Source organism: Palaemon carinicauda, chromosome 21, assembly GCF_036898095.1.
Source record: "Palaemon carinicauda isolate YSFRI2023 chromosome 21, ASM3689809v2, whole genome shotgun sequence".
In the NCBI taxonomy this organism is placed as follows: Eukaryota; Metazoa; Arthropoda; class Malacostraca; order Decapoda; family Palaemonidae; genus Palaemon; species Palaemon carinicauda.
The window spans coordinates 45453152-45471666 of NC_090745.1; the positions used below are offsets into that span (position 1 = coordinate 45453152).

The following is an 18515-nucleotide window of genomic DNA, read 5'->3' on the forward strand; positions in this document are numbered from 1 at the left end:
TTGTGCCTGAGTTGTAGAGTCAAAATCCTAACCTGGCCGGTCAGATACTATAGCCTTTGAGAAATTTCTCCTGGGGCTCTGATCCCAAGGTCATTAAGAAAATTCAGGCTTTAATGTATCAATTGTTGAAAAATAACAGTTATTTTTTGTTTTCTGTTTCTTTTTATAATATGGTAATTTGGTAAGTTTGCAAATGATTGTTTTTATTTCAACTTGCAATTTTAGTATTTAAATAATTTTTGTTTACATAAAATGATGACAATTCCTTAATAACCTGTTAAAACTTAAGATGGTTTGGGTCGTTGAAGAGACTTGCTGCTCGTTATAAATTTCTTACAGAAAGGAGAAGTGGACGGCTTTTCATGAAAATAAAAGTTAGTTCTTAGCCATCTTCACCAGTGACAACATTGGATTTGCTGGCCTCTTTATCGTCATGGTGAAAAAATAAGTGATTTGTACCATGGATCCGCATCTTACGTTGCCTTCTTCTTGGAAGCCTTAATAGTGATTTGTTTCATTTACGAACAGCATACACGGACAGTATGGGTTGTGAGGTACGTCATCATTTTAAAGGTCATTTAAAATTTGTGATTTATAATTCATAGTTCATTTGATAATGAAAGTCCCTTGCTTTGCTTTTTAGCCCCCACAAATAAATATACCCTTGGTTAATATTCATATCATTTTCAATTTTTATGGAATTGCCATATTATAATTTCCCACTCATAATTGAGAGATTCATTTTTCTTCAGTTACTTTGAGCTGGTTAGATAAATAAAATTTTGTATCATATTTGGTATTCTCTCATTTTTGCCACTTTTACGTTAATTAGTAGTTTATTTACATTAGTTTTTTACTACTTAGGTGGTTATTCGTTCGGCCTTACTGTCAATTTGGCTCGTTGTATACTAGTGATATACTTAATACGCAAAGTGGACCATTGCCTTTAGGTAATTATTATTTGATAATGTTAAGTGAAATCCGTTATTGATACAATATATATATTTGAATGGCATTCCTGTGTTTAAGTAATTTATTAAGTTATTTCGATAGTTTAAATTACCATTTGTAGTGTAATTGATATTTGTTATTTCATATTTATCTAGGGGTTCTTGAAAATGGTAATTGGAAGTTGGAGATGCTTGACCATCGCTTTGACCTCCATTTAAGGCGATCATCTTCGACAGCAGCAACAACAGCATTGGTTTTAATTTGAACAGCAATAAATGAAACCATTTTTATTATTAATTAAATTTCTTCGTTGTTTAATTAAAGTTTTCAAAGTTCATAATTTTATGAAGGTTTCATTAAAATAAGATAATTATGCTTTGTATTAATTTTCCAATTACGTTGTAAAGTTTTTCAAGATCAATATATATGGGTTATTTGAAATATATATATATATATATATATATATATATATATATATATATATATATATATATATATATATATATATATATATATATACATACAATTATATAGAGTATATATATATATATATATATATATATATATATATATATATATATATATATATATATGAATATATATATATATATATATATATATATATATATATATATATATATATATATATATATATATATATTTATAGATATATATGAATATATATATATATATATATATATATATATATATATATATATATATATATATATATATATATATATATATGTATATACATATATGTATATATAAATAATTATATATATATATATATATATATATATATATATATATATATATATATATATATATATATATATATATATATATATATATATAGATCCTAATCCTTATATGCAAAATATGTAGATTATGTGTTTTTAAACAGTGAGATTAATAGCCTTTTTAAGAGTACTATGACTCATAAATTGTGATGTGCAATCACTGAACTCTGTTATAGGTAAGGTGTCTCAAGTCTGATAAAGCGATGTGTTGTAAACCTATTGCATCAATTCCATCCCCTGAATGTAGACCTGGGGTTGGTGAATCCCTTAATAGAGATCTAGCTAAAATTAGTGCATGGTGCAAGTTATGGGGTATGAAGTTGAATCCTAACAAAACTCAAAGTATGATTGTTAGTAGGTCAAGGACGGTGGCTCCTCAACATCCGGATCTCAGTATTGATAATGTTTCTTTAAATTTGTATGACTCTTTCAAAATTTTAGGTGTGATTCTCGTCAGCAAATTTACTTTTGAGAAACATATAAGATCTGTGTCTTCTTCAATTGCACAAAAAATTGGCTTATTGAGAAAGTCTTTTAAGATATTCGGTGATCAATCTATTCTGAAGAAGTGTTTTAATTCTTTTATTCTACCTTGTTTTGGGTATTGTTCTCCTGTCTGGTCTTCAGCTGCTGATTCTCATCTTAATTTGTTGGACAGAAACTTACGGTCTATTAAATTTCTTATTCCTGATCTAGATATTAATCTCTGGCACCGTTGTTCAATTAGTTCATTATGCATGTTGCATAAGATTTTTCATAACTCTGACCATCCTTTACATTCAGATCTCCCTGGACAATTCTATCCTGTTCGTAATACTAGGCTGGCAGTTAATTCTAATAGCCAGGCCTTTTCCATCATAATACTCAATACTACGCAGTACTCTAGAAGTTTTATTCCAGCTGTTACCAAGTTGTGGAATGATCTTCCTAATCGGGTTGTTGAATTAGTAGAACTTCAAAAGTTCAAAGTTGGAGCAAATGCTTTTTTGTTGACCAGGCGGACATGAGTCTTTTTATAGTTTATATATGACATATTTGTTTTTGACGTTGTTAATAGTTTATATATGACATATCTGTTATGACGTTGTTACTTTTTTTAGAATGATTTACTGTTAATTTGTTCTCTTCAGTTATTTATTTCCTTATTTCCTTTCCTCACTGGGCTATTTTTCCCTATTGGAGCCCCTGGGCTTATAGCATCTTGCTTTCCCAATTAGGGTTGTAGCTTGGATAGTAATAATAATAATAATAATAATATAATTCCAACACAGTGGAGATTTCCACAAAACCTAACAATTCAGCATATTGACAGAGCAACATTGCATTTACTTGCCGAGTGGTAAGCAGTACTTCTCTAGAGATCATAAGAATAAGTAGGTACTCGTCTGAAGCATATCAGGCTGTGTAAAGTGTAATCATTGACATTTTTATGATAAAGTTAAAAAAACCCATGTTCCAATGTCTCATTATCCGTTGACATAGGACATATTTGGTGTCAGGTGTAAAAATATATCTGTTTGTATACGCTGTCAGTGCAATTGTTCTTCAAGCCGGTAATATAAAAGTTCTATATGCCTAGATACACGATGACTAACATAGCAGACACTGCTGCTGTTGGAGATGAAAATGAAGGAGCGGTTTGTTATAGTGATGTTGACGAAGAATAAAGACGAAACCAACGAACGCAGGATTTAGAGAATAGGTTAGATAACCTAGCCGAGTTAATAAACGGATTATTAGATTAACAAAAGAGGAGCAACACGCAACCACAGCATATCCGACGTACATAAACGAAGTTCAAATGCATACAAGTGAAAGCACACATGCACAGCTGACTGAAGATAAGCAGAATGTTGTAGTTCGAAAATTGCAAGAACTCCAGGCAAGGGGTAGGCCTTTTGATGATCAATGGCCTAATGGAGAGTTTCAATTGATCAAAGTATTTTTGAGAGACTTTAAAGTAGCCACATATGGGTTTTCAGAAAGAGAAAAAGCAATTGAAGTAAGTAGGTTGCTGAAAGATGCTCCGGCAATGGAGGTAATATGTTGACCACAAGAATCTTTAAGAAGTTATACTAAAATAAAAAAAAAAAGGTTAAATGAATAATTTGCCTAACTTGATGTGAGAAAAGGGAACGTGAAAGAAAATTACAAATCCATAATTCGAAAGGGTGAATTAGTTCTCAGTATTTGAAATTCGTATTTTTCAAGATTATGATCTGTTTGCTACACGGAATGCCAATCTCCTAGAGTGGGATAAAAAAGCAATTGCCCGTTAACATATATGCAGATTAGTAAACCCGTATTTTTGTGGTTATTTGTTTGATGACAATCGCTCGTCAGCAGATGTAGTGATGGCGATACAAAACATTTTAGATAGTTTGTTAGAAGAAAAAATTACAGAGAATAACTGCCCAGATGCCGGAAAGGTGGCAGCCATGAGAGGCACTCACCAATCCTCAAACTGGGAGAGGGGAACGTAGTCAGCAGGTGAGAAGAGTATTCAGATGTTAGCAGTGTAGAAGAGAGGGGCACGGAGTGGAGTCCCCCACCCAAGGATCCCCTCGCTGTTACATTTGTCAGGCCTATGGTCACCTATCTCGAGAGTGCCCAGCAAAAACCGCCGAGGATGGGCTGGCTGTGGCACACTCACACACCAACCCCGCCCAACATCCAAGGAAAAGGAAACAGAGGAAGGGGGAAACAAGGCAAACCGATTACCCCCTGCATGACAACAGAAGCTGTCGAGCGGGCAGTGGTGCTCCCATCGGTGGTACCGACCTCACCCTAACAGCACTAGGGACAGGAGCAGGGGGCAGTGGTATTGCAAGTAAGATCGTTTAGCACGTGCCCCACATATACTAATGGGCACATTGGAATGTTAGCACTCAGGGTTCAACTACCAGATAAGTCCATTCGGGCATTGATCGACATAGGAGCTAGCATTTTGCTTCTTGAGCAAGGAATCTCATCAAATCCAATGCAGTCAGCGTCTCTCATCATCCTTGACACACCAGGAGGAAATAAACTACAGGCAAGACATACAATGATATAGAACTTTATGGTGGGGTCTGTGAAGTTTACACATAATTTTTTGTCTTGCCCACCTTAGGAATTCCAGGAATCGAGGCTATACATGGTTTGGATTTTATAATGAGTAATCAAAGATACATTTGCTGGGAAAAAGATGAAATAACAGTAAAACCAGGAAGGTGTATTTTGCCGATAGAAAGTCATGAGAGAGTATGTGCTTGTGCGGGAAAGGAGAGACAATTAAGTAAGGTAACCGCGGTACCTGAAAGAGGACAAGTATTGCTTCCCCAGACACTTATAAGTATATCAGTGACTACGTGTCAGCCTCTCCTGGAGGGAACCAAGGTCATAGTTAAACCACATGACAAAGGGGCACACGAAATTAAAGAAATTAAAGAGAACAGAGCAGAAATAACGATAATTAATTTGTCATATAAAAGAGTTGTGATAGGAAGTGATTCTGTGTGTCAATTGGAGTTATGTGAAATTCCTAATAATGCCACAACTAAAGCCCGCACAGATGACTGCATTCAGACCTTGATTATGCAAGCAAGAAAACTATGTCCACCAGAATATCAACCTGTAGTTAGTAACATTGTTAATAACTATTCCAATGTAATGGCAATTAGAGACGAGCCACTTTGGAGGATTGATCGATTTCCCTGTAGAATTGTAACTGGGCAGGAGGAGCAGATCTGGTGAAGGCCTTATAATGTACCCATTCATTTCCAGGGAGTAACAGAAAGAGAATTAGGTTAATTAATGGAACAAGTGATTATTAAGGAGAGCAAATCCCACTGGGCTTCTCCAATTGTAGCTGTTAGGAAAATGAATGGTTCGGTAAGATTGTGTGTTGACTATAGAAAGTTAAATTCAGTCACTAAGGATAAAGCATTTCCATTACCCTCGATCAACGATTTACTTGTGAAGGTACGAGATAGTAAATGTTCTATAACTATCAATTATAAATCTGGATAATATCAAATACCCATTCAGGAAGACAGTGAATGTTAAACAGTACTAATAGCCAATGATCTACTATTTTAGTTTAATTTTTTTACTTTTGGTTTTAGAAATGCTCCATGTCATTTTTCTAGATTAATGATGGCGGTTTTGTCTCACTTAATTGACCATCATGTTTTTGTTTATTTAGACAATATTATAATAACAAGGAAATGACCGAAGAACATAATAATAGTATTTGTATAGTTTTACACGAATTGCGATATATTAGTATGAAAAAAGAAATTGTCATTGAAAATTTTCCTGTAAACAGGTCGAAGTTTTAGGTCATATAATAACCCCAGAAGGTATACAACCCTGCCCAAGTAAAGTAGAAGCTATTAGAGATTTATGCAGGCCACATACCCCTAAGTAAGTAGCTGGGTTCCTTGGGGTCGCTGGGTATTACTGTAAATTCATAAGAGGTTATGAAGAAATAGCGAGACCCTTAGATGCTTTAAAGAAAGGACCTTTAACCATTTGAAAGCTGCCCTAACTAGCAATGATTTACTTGCATATCCTAGATTTGATCACTCGTTTTTAGTGACAACAGATGCAAGTAGTGTAGCTATTGGTGATGTAATTTCTTAACTAGATGATAAAGGTAGAGAGCGACCTATTTGTTTTGCTTCCAGGGCATTAAAAGGGACAGAAAAGAATTTTAGTACATTCAATCGAGAGGCATTGGCTATTCTTTGGGTTCTAAAGAGGCATCGATTCTTTTCATGAGGTCAGCCGATTGTTGCAAAATACTCATCGCCCCTTACATGATTTATTTTACAAAAGTGACTTGACATCTAGACAAGCGAGATAGATTGAAAGATTGTTAGAGTTAAACATAAAGAGGTTTGACTACATAGAAGGTAAAGCTAAGAAGGTAGCTGATGCCCTCTCCTCAAGTGTAGTGATAGGAGTAACAACTAGGGTGCAAAAGATGAATGAAGAATAAAACCAAAATATTGAAGGCTCCCTTCAAAACAAAAAACGTGATGTGAATTCACCCGTGAAGCAATCAGAAAATGAGATCTGCGAGAGAGAGAGAGAGAGAGAGAGAGAGAGAGAGAGAGAGAGAGAGAGAGAGAGAGAGAGAGAGAGAGAGAGAGAGAGAGTAAAGGTGAATGTATGTGGGTGGTCAAGGACATCACCAGGAGTGCCCTGATGATGCAGGTGTGATTGACTTGGGAGTTTAGAACATAAAGGAAGTCCGAGAGGGACAGAAAAAAAGGGAAGGGATGGAAAGAGTGTGAGCAGTGATTAAAGGGGAATCAGAGTTTTCCATCATTTCCTAATGTGCCTCGAAATAATTTTTTTTATAGAGAATGATATCTTATATTGTGCTTACGAGAAGAGGGTTGGGAAATTATGTGCATGTGTAGTTCTTCCTCCCTCTTTAATTAATCGAGCCATCCACATTGTAAATGAAAGTCCATATGCATTGAATTTAGGGGTTGATAAAACATTAAGGAGAGCTCATGAATCCTTCTTTTGGTTAGGAATGAGAAAATCTATAGAAAATTATATAAAATACATAAAAACAATGTACCGGAAGCTGGAAAGGGACATGTGATTCCTCTTAATTTATGTATATATGTATAGAAGTATATATTTGTGGATGCATTTACTCATTACACTCATACATATCAATGTTGGATGTATTGGCAAATTCATTAGCCCAGGCGCTGTGCTCTTTCATTACTATATTTGGTTGGCCGAACATTTTGATAAGTGATTATGGTCTCGAGTTTATAGATAAGGTGGTGAAATCGGTCATTGACTTGATGAAGATTGAACACTTTTCAGTGGCCGCATGTAGGCCTTCAGCTAATGGCTCAGTGGAATCGCAAAATAGGGAAATGGTGCAAATTTTATGTTACTCAGTGGCTGATGAACCCCTTCATTGGCATGCCACGCTTCCTACAGCGTAGCTAGCTTTGAACACTGTATGAAATGCCTCTCTCAGGGACACTCCTTTCTTTTTAGTGTATGAACAAGATTCTGTGTTACCATATAGGGTCCTGATTAATTCTCAACACTTGCAAAATTGTTCAACTGAGCAATACTGTGTCTGTTTACTAAATCTCTTAGAGTAATGAACACCGCTGAAAGGTTTTGGAAAAGAGCTAATGAAAAAAAAAAAAAAAACTTCAAAGTATGATTGTCGGTTCAAAACTGCACTGGTAAAAGCATTTGTGGGCACTCATGTCTATCTGAAACGATTACAACCTTGGAAACACAAACTAGAGCCAACGTATTAGTGTCCGTACTAAGTAAAAATGGTTAAATCTAACACAGTAGTGACAAAAAGCATTATATTAATAGTGCAGCGTCTGAACATCACCAGGCACACATACATGTGGTTCTGGAGGAGGTAGTTTTCAAAAGTGTCATTCAAAGTGTACCTCCTTATCCCTGCATATGCGACATTCCTCGAGTTGAAAAGTTGGAGTTTTTCTTTGCTGTTGTTGTTTGAATAGACCTCATTTCTTCTTTTAAGGTGTTCTAAATAAACTTGATGATAACAATGTGTTCTTATGTTGGTGCTTAATGTAGAGGTAAGGTGTTGTGATAATTTTGCTGAGTGTAGCAATACATAGGTCAGGTGTGATCCATCAGGCGGATGCTGTATTATTCATGTATTTTTATAATTCCTAGTAGCTGGGGACGGGGCGGTTCATTAAGGATAAGTTGCTATGGAATTAAAGTTCAGCCTCGAGGACAGGTAGTGTTAGAGAATGTGTAGATGTGAATAACTTATACTTAGAGTTATAAGAGAAGGGGGGGAAGCTGAATGATTTTCTAAGGAAAACGGCTATTGGCCACCGATTGATAGTTACAAGTGCAAGTGTAGTAGTGAATTTAAAAATGGCAAAATGCTGGTGGTGAGTTGTGTGCAAAATTGGGCTATAAACTCGGACAAGCAAAATCAAGGGATGAAGGAATGTCTATTCCTACCCTTGTCCCGCCCAAAAGGTCCGTATTGCCCACACCCTGAGGGAGGTTATTGATGAGGTTGCGTAATACTAATATTGATAAGATTTTTTATGTTTACTTCTGGTATTCTGTATTTTAGTTGCAGAGGAATGAGTGAAATTATTTTATATCTTATTGTGTACATTTTTACATGCAATATACCAATTGTTTTATTTTTTTTGTGGAAGATGTTTATTTTTCAGGTGATGTTTGTGTATATATTTTATGAAGTATTTCTGTCTAGTATATGCCATGCCCTATTTATATGGCTTATTTGAATATGATTTCGCCTGGGGATCTGATCCCGAGGTCGATAAGAAAATCCAGACATTAATGTATCAAAAATTTATATGGCTTATTTGAATATGAAAAACACGTTTAAATGTGCAAAATTTATAAGTAATCGAATGCCAAGTAACAAATTACCAATTAGCTACGATGGTGAAGATGGGTTGATTTCAATTCTAAGTACAAAACACCTGAATTCGACAGGTATAAGTACAGAAAAATTGTCATTGACTTTTATCTTTCTACGTGGCCAAGTTGTTTAGTCACTGTCTATACAAGCTTGCCAACCAGGGTTCGATTCCTGGTTGATCATAAGCTCTTGTCTTTGTCTATACGATGGTGAAGGTGGGTTGATTTCAATTCGAAGTACAAAACACCTGAATTCGACAGGTATAAGTACAGAAGAATTGTCATTGACTTTTATCTTTCCTCGTGTCCAAGTAGTTTAGTCACTGTCTATACAAGCTTCCCAACCAGGGTTCGATTCCCGGCCGGTCATAAGCTCTTGTCTTTGTGTGATTTCGCCTGGGGCTCTGATCCTGAGGTAGTTAAGAGAATCCAGACATTAATGTATCAAAAATTTATATGGCTTATTTGAATATGAAAAAAACACGTTTAAATGTGCAAAATTTATCGGTAATCGAATGACAAGTAACAAACTACCAATTAACTACGATGGTGAAGATGGGTTGATTTCAATTCTAAGTAAAAAACACCTGAATTCGACAGGTATAAGTACAGAAGACTTGTCATTGACTTTTATCTTTCTTTGTGGCCAAGTGGTCTAGTCACTGTCTATACAAGCTTGACGACCAGGGTTCGATTCCCGGTCGATCATAAGCTCTTGTCTTTGTGTGATTTCGCCTGGGGCTCTGATCCCGAGGTAGTTAGGAGAATCCAGACATTAATGTATCAAAAATTTATATGGCTTATTTGAATATGAAAAAAACACGTTTAAATGTGCAAAATTTATCAGTAATCGAATGCCAAGTAACAAACTACCAATTAGCTACGATGGTGAAGATGGGTTGATTTCAATTCTAAGTACAAAACACCTGAATTCGACAGGTATAAGTACAGAAGAATTGTCATTGACTTTTATCTTTCTTCGTGGCCAAGTGGTTTAGTCACTGTCTATACAAGCTTGCCAACCAGGGTTTGATTCCCGGCCGATCAGAAGCTCTTGTCTTTGTGTGATTTTGCCTGGGGCTCTGATCATCAGGTCGTTAAGAGAATCCAGACATTAATATATCAGAAATTTATATGGCTTATTTGAATACGAAAAACACGTTTAAATGTGCAAAATTTATCAGTAATCGAATGCCAAGTAACAAACTACCAATTAGCTACGATGGTGAAGATGGGTTGATTTCAATTCTAAGTACAAAACACCTGAATTCGACAGGTCTAAGTACAGAAGAATTGTCATTGACTCTTATCTTTCTTCGTGTCCAAGTGGTTTAGTCACTGTCTATATAAGCTTGCCGACCAGGGTTCGATTCCCGGTCGGTCACAAGCTCTTGTCTTTGTGTGATTTTGCCTAGGGCTCTGACCCCGAGGTCGTTAAGAGAATCCAGACATTAATGTATCAAAAATTTATATGGCTTATTTGAATATGAGAAACATGTTTAAATGTGCAAAATTCATATATATATATATATATATATATATATATATATATATATATATATATATATATATATATATATCTATATATCTATATATATATATATATATATATATATATATATATATATATATATATATATATATATATATATATATATATATATATATATATATATATATATATATATATATATATATATATATATATATATATATATATATATATATATATATATATATATATATATATATATATATATATATATATATATATATATATATATATATATATATATATATATATATATATATATATATATATATACACATATATGTATATAAATATGTATATATATATATATATATATATATATATATATATATATATATATATATATATATATATATATATATGTATATATATATATATATATATATATATATATATATATATATATATATATATATATATATATATATATATATATATATATATATATATATATATATATATATATATATATATATATATATATATATATATATATATATATATATATATATATATATATATATATATATATATATATATATATATATATATATATATATATATATATATAGGCTCAAGCCATGTTGTTCTGATAGAAGTTCCTTAAAGAAAGTTTTCTAATTGTTATATTTCTACGACTGATATACCAGAGAATTTTACCTAAGAAGTATCACAGGGTTCTATCCCCTGGAGCAAATATCCTGAGAGATATCATGTATGAAACAGGGACCTATTCCAAACAATCCACGGCTAACCTTCCCTGAATAGAGTAACCTTGTCTCAAAGGATATTGGTTAGCATTGGATACGTGGGTGAAAGAGCCGTCACAACTCAGATCCCAGTGTGTTACTGTAAACAAGTTTGCTGGTTCACCATTCCTTCTAGCAGCACCATCTTGGCGGTTATGTTTCGGATTTTCTGCATGTTTTGATTGCTTTTTTGTAGTGATTTTGAGATTTTGGACACTTCTGCTTCTTCCTCATCGACTAAGTTGAGTACCATTTCCTTTTGTGTTGGAGAATTTGGCGTCTCCACCCTGATGATTTTTCACTGTGGGTCCATCATTTGTCCCTGGCCGTCGCATGGCCAAAGCTAGCATATCATGCCTCCAAATCCCTCAGAATTGCATATTAACTTTTTTATAGTCTTGTAAGAGTGTGGTCTATATATTCTTTTACAGCTGTGGTATGATTATAGGTTAAACCTTTTGCTATTTTTTGCATGTTTGTATCTTATCAGTCTTGACTTAGGCTAACTTTAACTCTTAGTCTTTGTCCAAGGCTGGTTTTTGTGCACATATGCACCCTCACCTTTTACCCCGTAACCTTATGGTTCTCGTGAGGCTGTCCCTCCTCCCTTGTTATCGTTACATCATAGCGGGGAGCTGCAGCCTTGAAGGTACCTCTGGGAGCGGTAGGATGGTGTTTTAAAGTTGTCTTTGGGAGATAGTATTACACTTATCTACTTAGCCTTAGTGTCTGGCCAAGTGGCACAGGTTGTGTGTACACTCTATTGATCCCTTAGAAGGAAACCAACCTTATTCTAATATTGACAAGTAGACGTTCCTTTCGTGTTGCTTTACCCATTTGCCTGGCTAATGTGTCTACTTGCTGTGGAATTTAGTTCCCTTCCAATCCAGTTCCCTGGTATCTGAGGTATCCTAGGATGCTATATAGATGGACAGGATAGTTTTGGGGCTATCTAGTCTGGCTCTGGGTTGACAAGTTATTATTAATTTCCTGGATTAATTCTCTCTGCTGCCTTCCTCTTCCTAATTAGGCCATAAATCCTTCACTCTCCGAGGAACTACAATTCCTTTATGTAGTCTACTTTCACTAGCATCTCAGCATCCCTCATCCACTATATAGACTAGGCTAGCCTACACAGTGGGTTTTTTATGGCCTAACCCTATCTAGGTAAAGAACTAGATCCATTGTGGCTTCTCCTTTGCTGCCTTAACAGTTCCCTGGTTTCTGACTGTAGCTCCTCATCCAGAGCTATTCATCTCTTGTTGTGGAGTCTTCACTCCTTTGTCTGGTCGGATGCTCCCTAGCTGAAGTACTTACCATTTAGCCATATTTCCAATCCTGCCGGCTTAAGTTCTTCTCGCTTTGGATGGGAGTAAGTTGGGGTACTACTCTTTCCTTTCATTAGATGAGAACCTTCCCCACTTAACACCTTAGGTGCAGCCTTAGGCTAGTCATCTGTATCTATTTCCTCTTCCATATCTGAGAAGCATTCTCCTCTAAAGTTGGCTGAATGGATACCTCCTAGTTGTCAGGATTTCCCTTGAATTTTCGAATTCATGGCATCCTGGCCGTATTATACAGCTCTCATAATTCAAAGGGGTAATCCTCCTCATGATTTAATGTTTGGCAGACTCATTTATCTGCGACCCTCTAATAACCTTTATCTTTCCCCTTACCAGTGGTCAGTTTCCATATAGGATCGTCCACTTTTTTGCCGACTTGCCAATTCCATTGGCAAGTTGATTTGACATTCCTAAAGGTAATGTAAGGTCAGTTCATAGAGCATGGTCGTTAGAAATAACTCCTGACTTAGGCATGGCTGCTGCCACCTCAGGTGCAGCAGCTGCCAGCTTAGGCAGGATGGTATATGAATATACCACCTTGGATTGTCTACTAGACCGACTTGGGGAGGAATGGTGTTCTGTTGATGTGAAACTTTCTCCCTATTTTACCACACTCTTGAATTCTTAAAGAATTCTTAGCTGTTTGCCATAAGCTTCCGCTGAAATGTAGCTTTAGCCGTAGCTTGTGTAGGTAGAAATTTTTAATCTAGACACTGTTTTTAGAATTTTTCTTTTACAAAATGTTCATCTATAACATAAGCGAAATTTTTCGATGCTCCATTTGTACTCATTGAAAATTTTCTATCTTTACAGGTTGCTGAAGACATGGAGTGTACTACGGTAACATGCACCAAGTGGGTCGAGTTGCCTTGTGGCTACAAGACTTGCCAGAAGCATGCGGAGTGCCATGTTCCCAAAGGTTCTTCTGCAATCTGGGAACCTACTAACTGCAGTGTATGCAAGTACCTTAAATATAGTGGTTTCCACACTACCAACGTCTCACAGGACTAGAAAGCGTGGGGTATGAAGACCATTCGTTATTAGGTCAGAGGCTTCCAGAAGAGCTCTCAACAATGTGCCCTTTACCTTCCTTCAATGGAACTTAAGGCCCTCCTCTTTCCCAAGGTCGAAGTGACTGCTGTTTTCGGTCACCGAATACAGATGGTACAGCTGCCACCTGTACAGCTGGACCAGGCAGATGATGAACTTCAGGACGCTCTTCAGGTGATGAGCCTGCTGGCTGACAACATGTCAATGACTTCTTCCGCGACGTCAGAGAGAGAGAGAGAGAGAGAGAGAGAGAGAGAGAGAGAGAGAGAGAGAGAGAGAGAGAGAGATCCTGCTGATTACAGAAGCCTCTTATGAGTCCCTGGATTTCCGCCCGGTAAATACAGTACCTAGTACTTCTTTGGCTTAATCACCCATTCCTGTATCTGCCATCCCTGCCTCCACCTCTACTCCTTTTTCTACTCTATGTTCAACTTTTTTCCCTGGTGACATCCATGGCATCCATGAAGGCATTCATGGAAATTATCCATGCTGAACATAACAGAGCTCAAGTGTACCTAAAGGGGAAGGTTGATGCTTTCCACTAGGCATCTAAGTCCAAAGCTGCACCTGTATTGACCCTTCCAGATTGCTCGACGAAGAATCCTTGGTGCTATGCAGTGCATATGGCTCTGAGTGAGGGGTACCTTCACTTTGGAGAAAGTATGGGATCTAAGCCTGTATCCGACATAGAATTTTACCCCTCGAATGATAGTTATCCTTACTGTTATGTAAGGCTGAACTCTGAAACGTCCATAAGGGATGATACAATCCCCAAAGAGACTATCATCATGTACCGTAGCAAGGCTGAAATCTTATTGGTAAGGGAGCTAAAGACGGCCGAGTTTACCCAAACTCAGTTTTCATCCTTTGGCAGGAAACAGGCCACCTTTATTGGTCCCATGGATAATGTCTTTCCATTCGCCTCAAAAAGTTTAGAAGCTGTGAAGAAGGTAGTAATCGAAGGTAGACCACTGCTAGTGCTATAAGAGTGCGAACCTCTCTCTCTAGCCCTTCCTTATGACTCGGACAACTGGGAAGATGTTCAACAGACCTTTACAGTCAGGAGACTGGATAGGGACATTGGAGGCAAACAGTTCAATGAAAGATTGCCTAGAATTCCCAAATTTGAATTGAAGTCAGAATTCGAAGCCAAAGAAAGGCTATCGGCTTCTTTGTCCAGCCAGTCCTATTTGGAAATGCTGATAGAAAACTATTCAAAACCATATCTCTTCCCAGCCCTAGAAAAGACTCATCTGGATTTCATTTTAGCCAAAAGAGCATGCAGAGAGCACGTCCTAGCCACAGCCACTATTATAGGCTATGGGCCAGAAAATGAACCCCTCTCCTCCTCTAGGGAATTTTCACGACCGCCCTAGTTTTCTTCCTTAGGGTGTCCTTTATGTATATCCGGGTGTTTCCAAACACATAAATTTGGCAAAAATTCGAAATTATCACTTTTTGTACAAACCACACGCCAAATTTTCACATTTTCAGCCGCACTGACTTTGTGCTGCTTTATTGGCTCTAACTTCCTTACTATCTAAACTAAAGAAACATTTTTGGTACCAACATAATGCTAAGACCAAGAGCTACACAATGGTATATAATTATGTCCATAATTAATGATCATTACGTATTCCAGGGCCATTATTGTACCCCCTACCCTTAATTTTCGTTCGAAAATGGGCACGTGTAGCTAGTTGCTACTGATACTGATGAAATTCTTGAGGTATTTGGTTACATTTGTGTATTTGATTTGGTATAGAATCTTATTTATAATATTGCATATCAGTTTCGTTCACTAATTTCCCAAAAATATTTGAATTAAATGACAATTATCAATTGATTGTATAATGGCCACATATTATCAACAATACCCACTTTTCTCTGTAACTTCTGTAAATTGTTACATAACTGCATTATTTTGGTGTCAATAGATAACAATATATTCTCCAACTTTCTGAAATTGGTTCTGTGAATAAATTATGAGGCCTTTTCATTTCAGGCAAAGGATCCAATATGAACTGGGGATAATTAGTCAGCATGGCAGAACGTCCAGTTACTTTACGGAAAAAGAAAAATCAGAGGAAAAAAACCTCTGCAGAGTGTGCAAAAAGGACTTACATTATAAATTTTTCTGAACAGAAGACTGACAAAATTGTTCAAAAACTGACTGATGTGAGCTTTGTAAAAAGATCAAGGAATCAGTGCAGCTCCGCAAAGCTAGTGCTGATGCTAATGTGAGGATGGATGAAATCTGCGATGAAGTTCCAGAGACACTGAATGCAGATACCCATGGAATACACAGAAATGTTATCAAAAGTTTACAAATGTCATATCAAAAGTAGAAAACAACAACATCCAGTTGAAGATGACGAAGGGCCTTCAACTTCAAATCAAAAGCGAGTTTCGAACAAGAGAAGACTAATTGATGTGAGAGCTGTTATTAGCAAAAATGGTGCAGATTACTGTAAACTCATGTACTCTTTTCATGCATACACAGGATGCAATACAACAAGTGCCTTCGTTCGCCGAGGTAAACTTACACCAAAGAAGACATTTGATGCCCATCCTGAATACCATTCAGCATTAATCTCTCGAGCAACCACTGCTGATATTTCTGAAGAAACATTCAGTGAACTTGAACAGTTTTTCTGCTGTATGTATGGAAAGACCAACTACAAAGACATAAAGACGCTGTGCTATGATATGTTTAGACAAAATTCCAGCCCAAGAAAGGCTAAACTTTGTCCAGTTGTGATGGCATTGATCTGAGCTTGCTACCACCATGCAGGTCATCACTGCACATGCATATCTTCAGATGCAACTACCAAGCATATGTTTGGAATAAGTCCAGTGTGCCATATCCAGATATACCAAGTCCAGTAGGCTAAGGCTGGAAACTTGATGACCCAGGACAGCTGCAGATTGACTTTGTCAAAGGTGATATACTGCCACAGGAACTCATTGATATCATGCCAGACAGAGAAGCCAACAGCGATGACGATTTGGATAGAGAGGATATTGATATTAACAACCTAGCTGACATCATTTATGATGAAGAATCATGAATGCAATGTGTAAATTGTCAAGCTAGTTCTTTTCTGTAGTTGTCTGTTGCCAGTGACAAAAAGAGACTAACTAGTACATCATACTCCACATATAAGGATATTTATATGAACACAACTTCGCAGATTTCAGACATTGATGTATACTTCCAAGCTCTTCAGCACTTACTCGTTGGTATTAGTTGTCAGTTTAAGTTATAAATGACATTTATTTTGGTTACATTTATTTTATTCTACTATTAATCAATAATTTTCTTGGTTCTCTCAGTGAATGACGCCTGTTGGATATGAAAGTCAGACACACAGCAATAGGTAGTGTCCTACATTTATAGTTTTAGTCATATTTACTATGTTTGTGCATGCATATTCATGATATAAGTATGTGGTGGCCACTCTACAGTGAATAATGTCCAAGCAGTATAATTCTCTTCAAAGCATCTCCTTCTTTATATGGTAGTAAAATACTCTTTTGCGTAATAAATCATAAAGATGAATTGTTTTGTGGCCATTTGGTACCAGAAAGTAGGGATGATGATTTTTAAGGGATGTGGGATACTAATCAGCAATTTAGATAAAGGATTTCAGTAACAGATTAACTTTATATCATCAAGCTTAGTTGTATATGCTCCAAGCATTTGATTGGCACCAAAATAATGCAGATATGTCATGATTTACAAAAGTTATTAGGAAGCGTTCCCTACAAAGTAGGTATCGATAAAAATATGTGGCCATTATACAATCAATTGATTATTGTCACTTAATTCATATAGTTTGGGAAATTAGTGAACAAAACTGATATGTAATATTCTAAATAAGAATATGAAAGAAATAAAGTATAGATATGTAACCAAATACCTCAAGAATTTCATCAGTATCAGTAGTAACTAGTTACAAGTAGCCATTTTCGAACGAAAATTAAGGGTAGGGGGTACAATAATGGCCGGGGAATACGTAATAGTCATTAATTGGGGACATAATTATATACCATTGTGTAGCTCCTGGTCTTAGCATTATGCTGGTACCAAAAATGTTCAATTAGTTTTGATATTAAGGAAGTTAGAGCCAATAAAGCGACACAAAGTCAGTGCGGCTGAAAATGTAAAAATTTATCGTGTGGTTTGTGCAAAAAGTAATAATTTTGCATTTTTGCCGCATTTATGTTTGGAAACACCCGGATATGCATAAAGGATACCCTAAGGAAGAAAACTAGAGGGGTTGTGAAAATTCCCTAGTGGGGCGGGGGGGAGGGTTTCACTTTCTGGCCCATGGCTTATTAGGGATGAGCCTAAAAGGTTGATTGACTTGAACATCAGGGGAAAGAATCTCTTCCCTCAGAAGGTGGTCAAGGATGTGATTGACAGAGCAGCTCAGGGAAATAAGTCTTATGCAAAAGTGAGGTATGTCCTCCAAGAGTAAATTTATCCCTTGGAGAAGGACCTCTACATAAAGGCAAGAAGCCTAGGAGACCTTTCAAGGCAGGAAGACCTTTTCTGCTGCAAAAGCCTCATTTGCCGTGATCCCCCAGACTGTTTACATGGTTCCCCAGCAGCAAGTAACACAGTTTTCAGCCTTCAACC

General features: G+C 36.2%; 1 long non-coding RNA gene across 1 annotated transcript; it reads left to right on the forward strand.

Moving 5' to 3' along the window:
- The first annotated feature begins 504 nt into the window (after positions 1-504).
- LOC137614669 (uncharacterized) lies at positions 505-1235 on the forward strand. The gene is made up of 3 exons (XR_011039122.1): positions 505-554; positions 865-950; positions 1107-1235. It is a non-coding gene; the product is annotated as an uncharacterized lncRNA (long non-coding RNA).
- The last annotated feature ends 17280 nt before the right edge of the window (positions 1236-18515 follow it).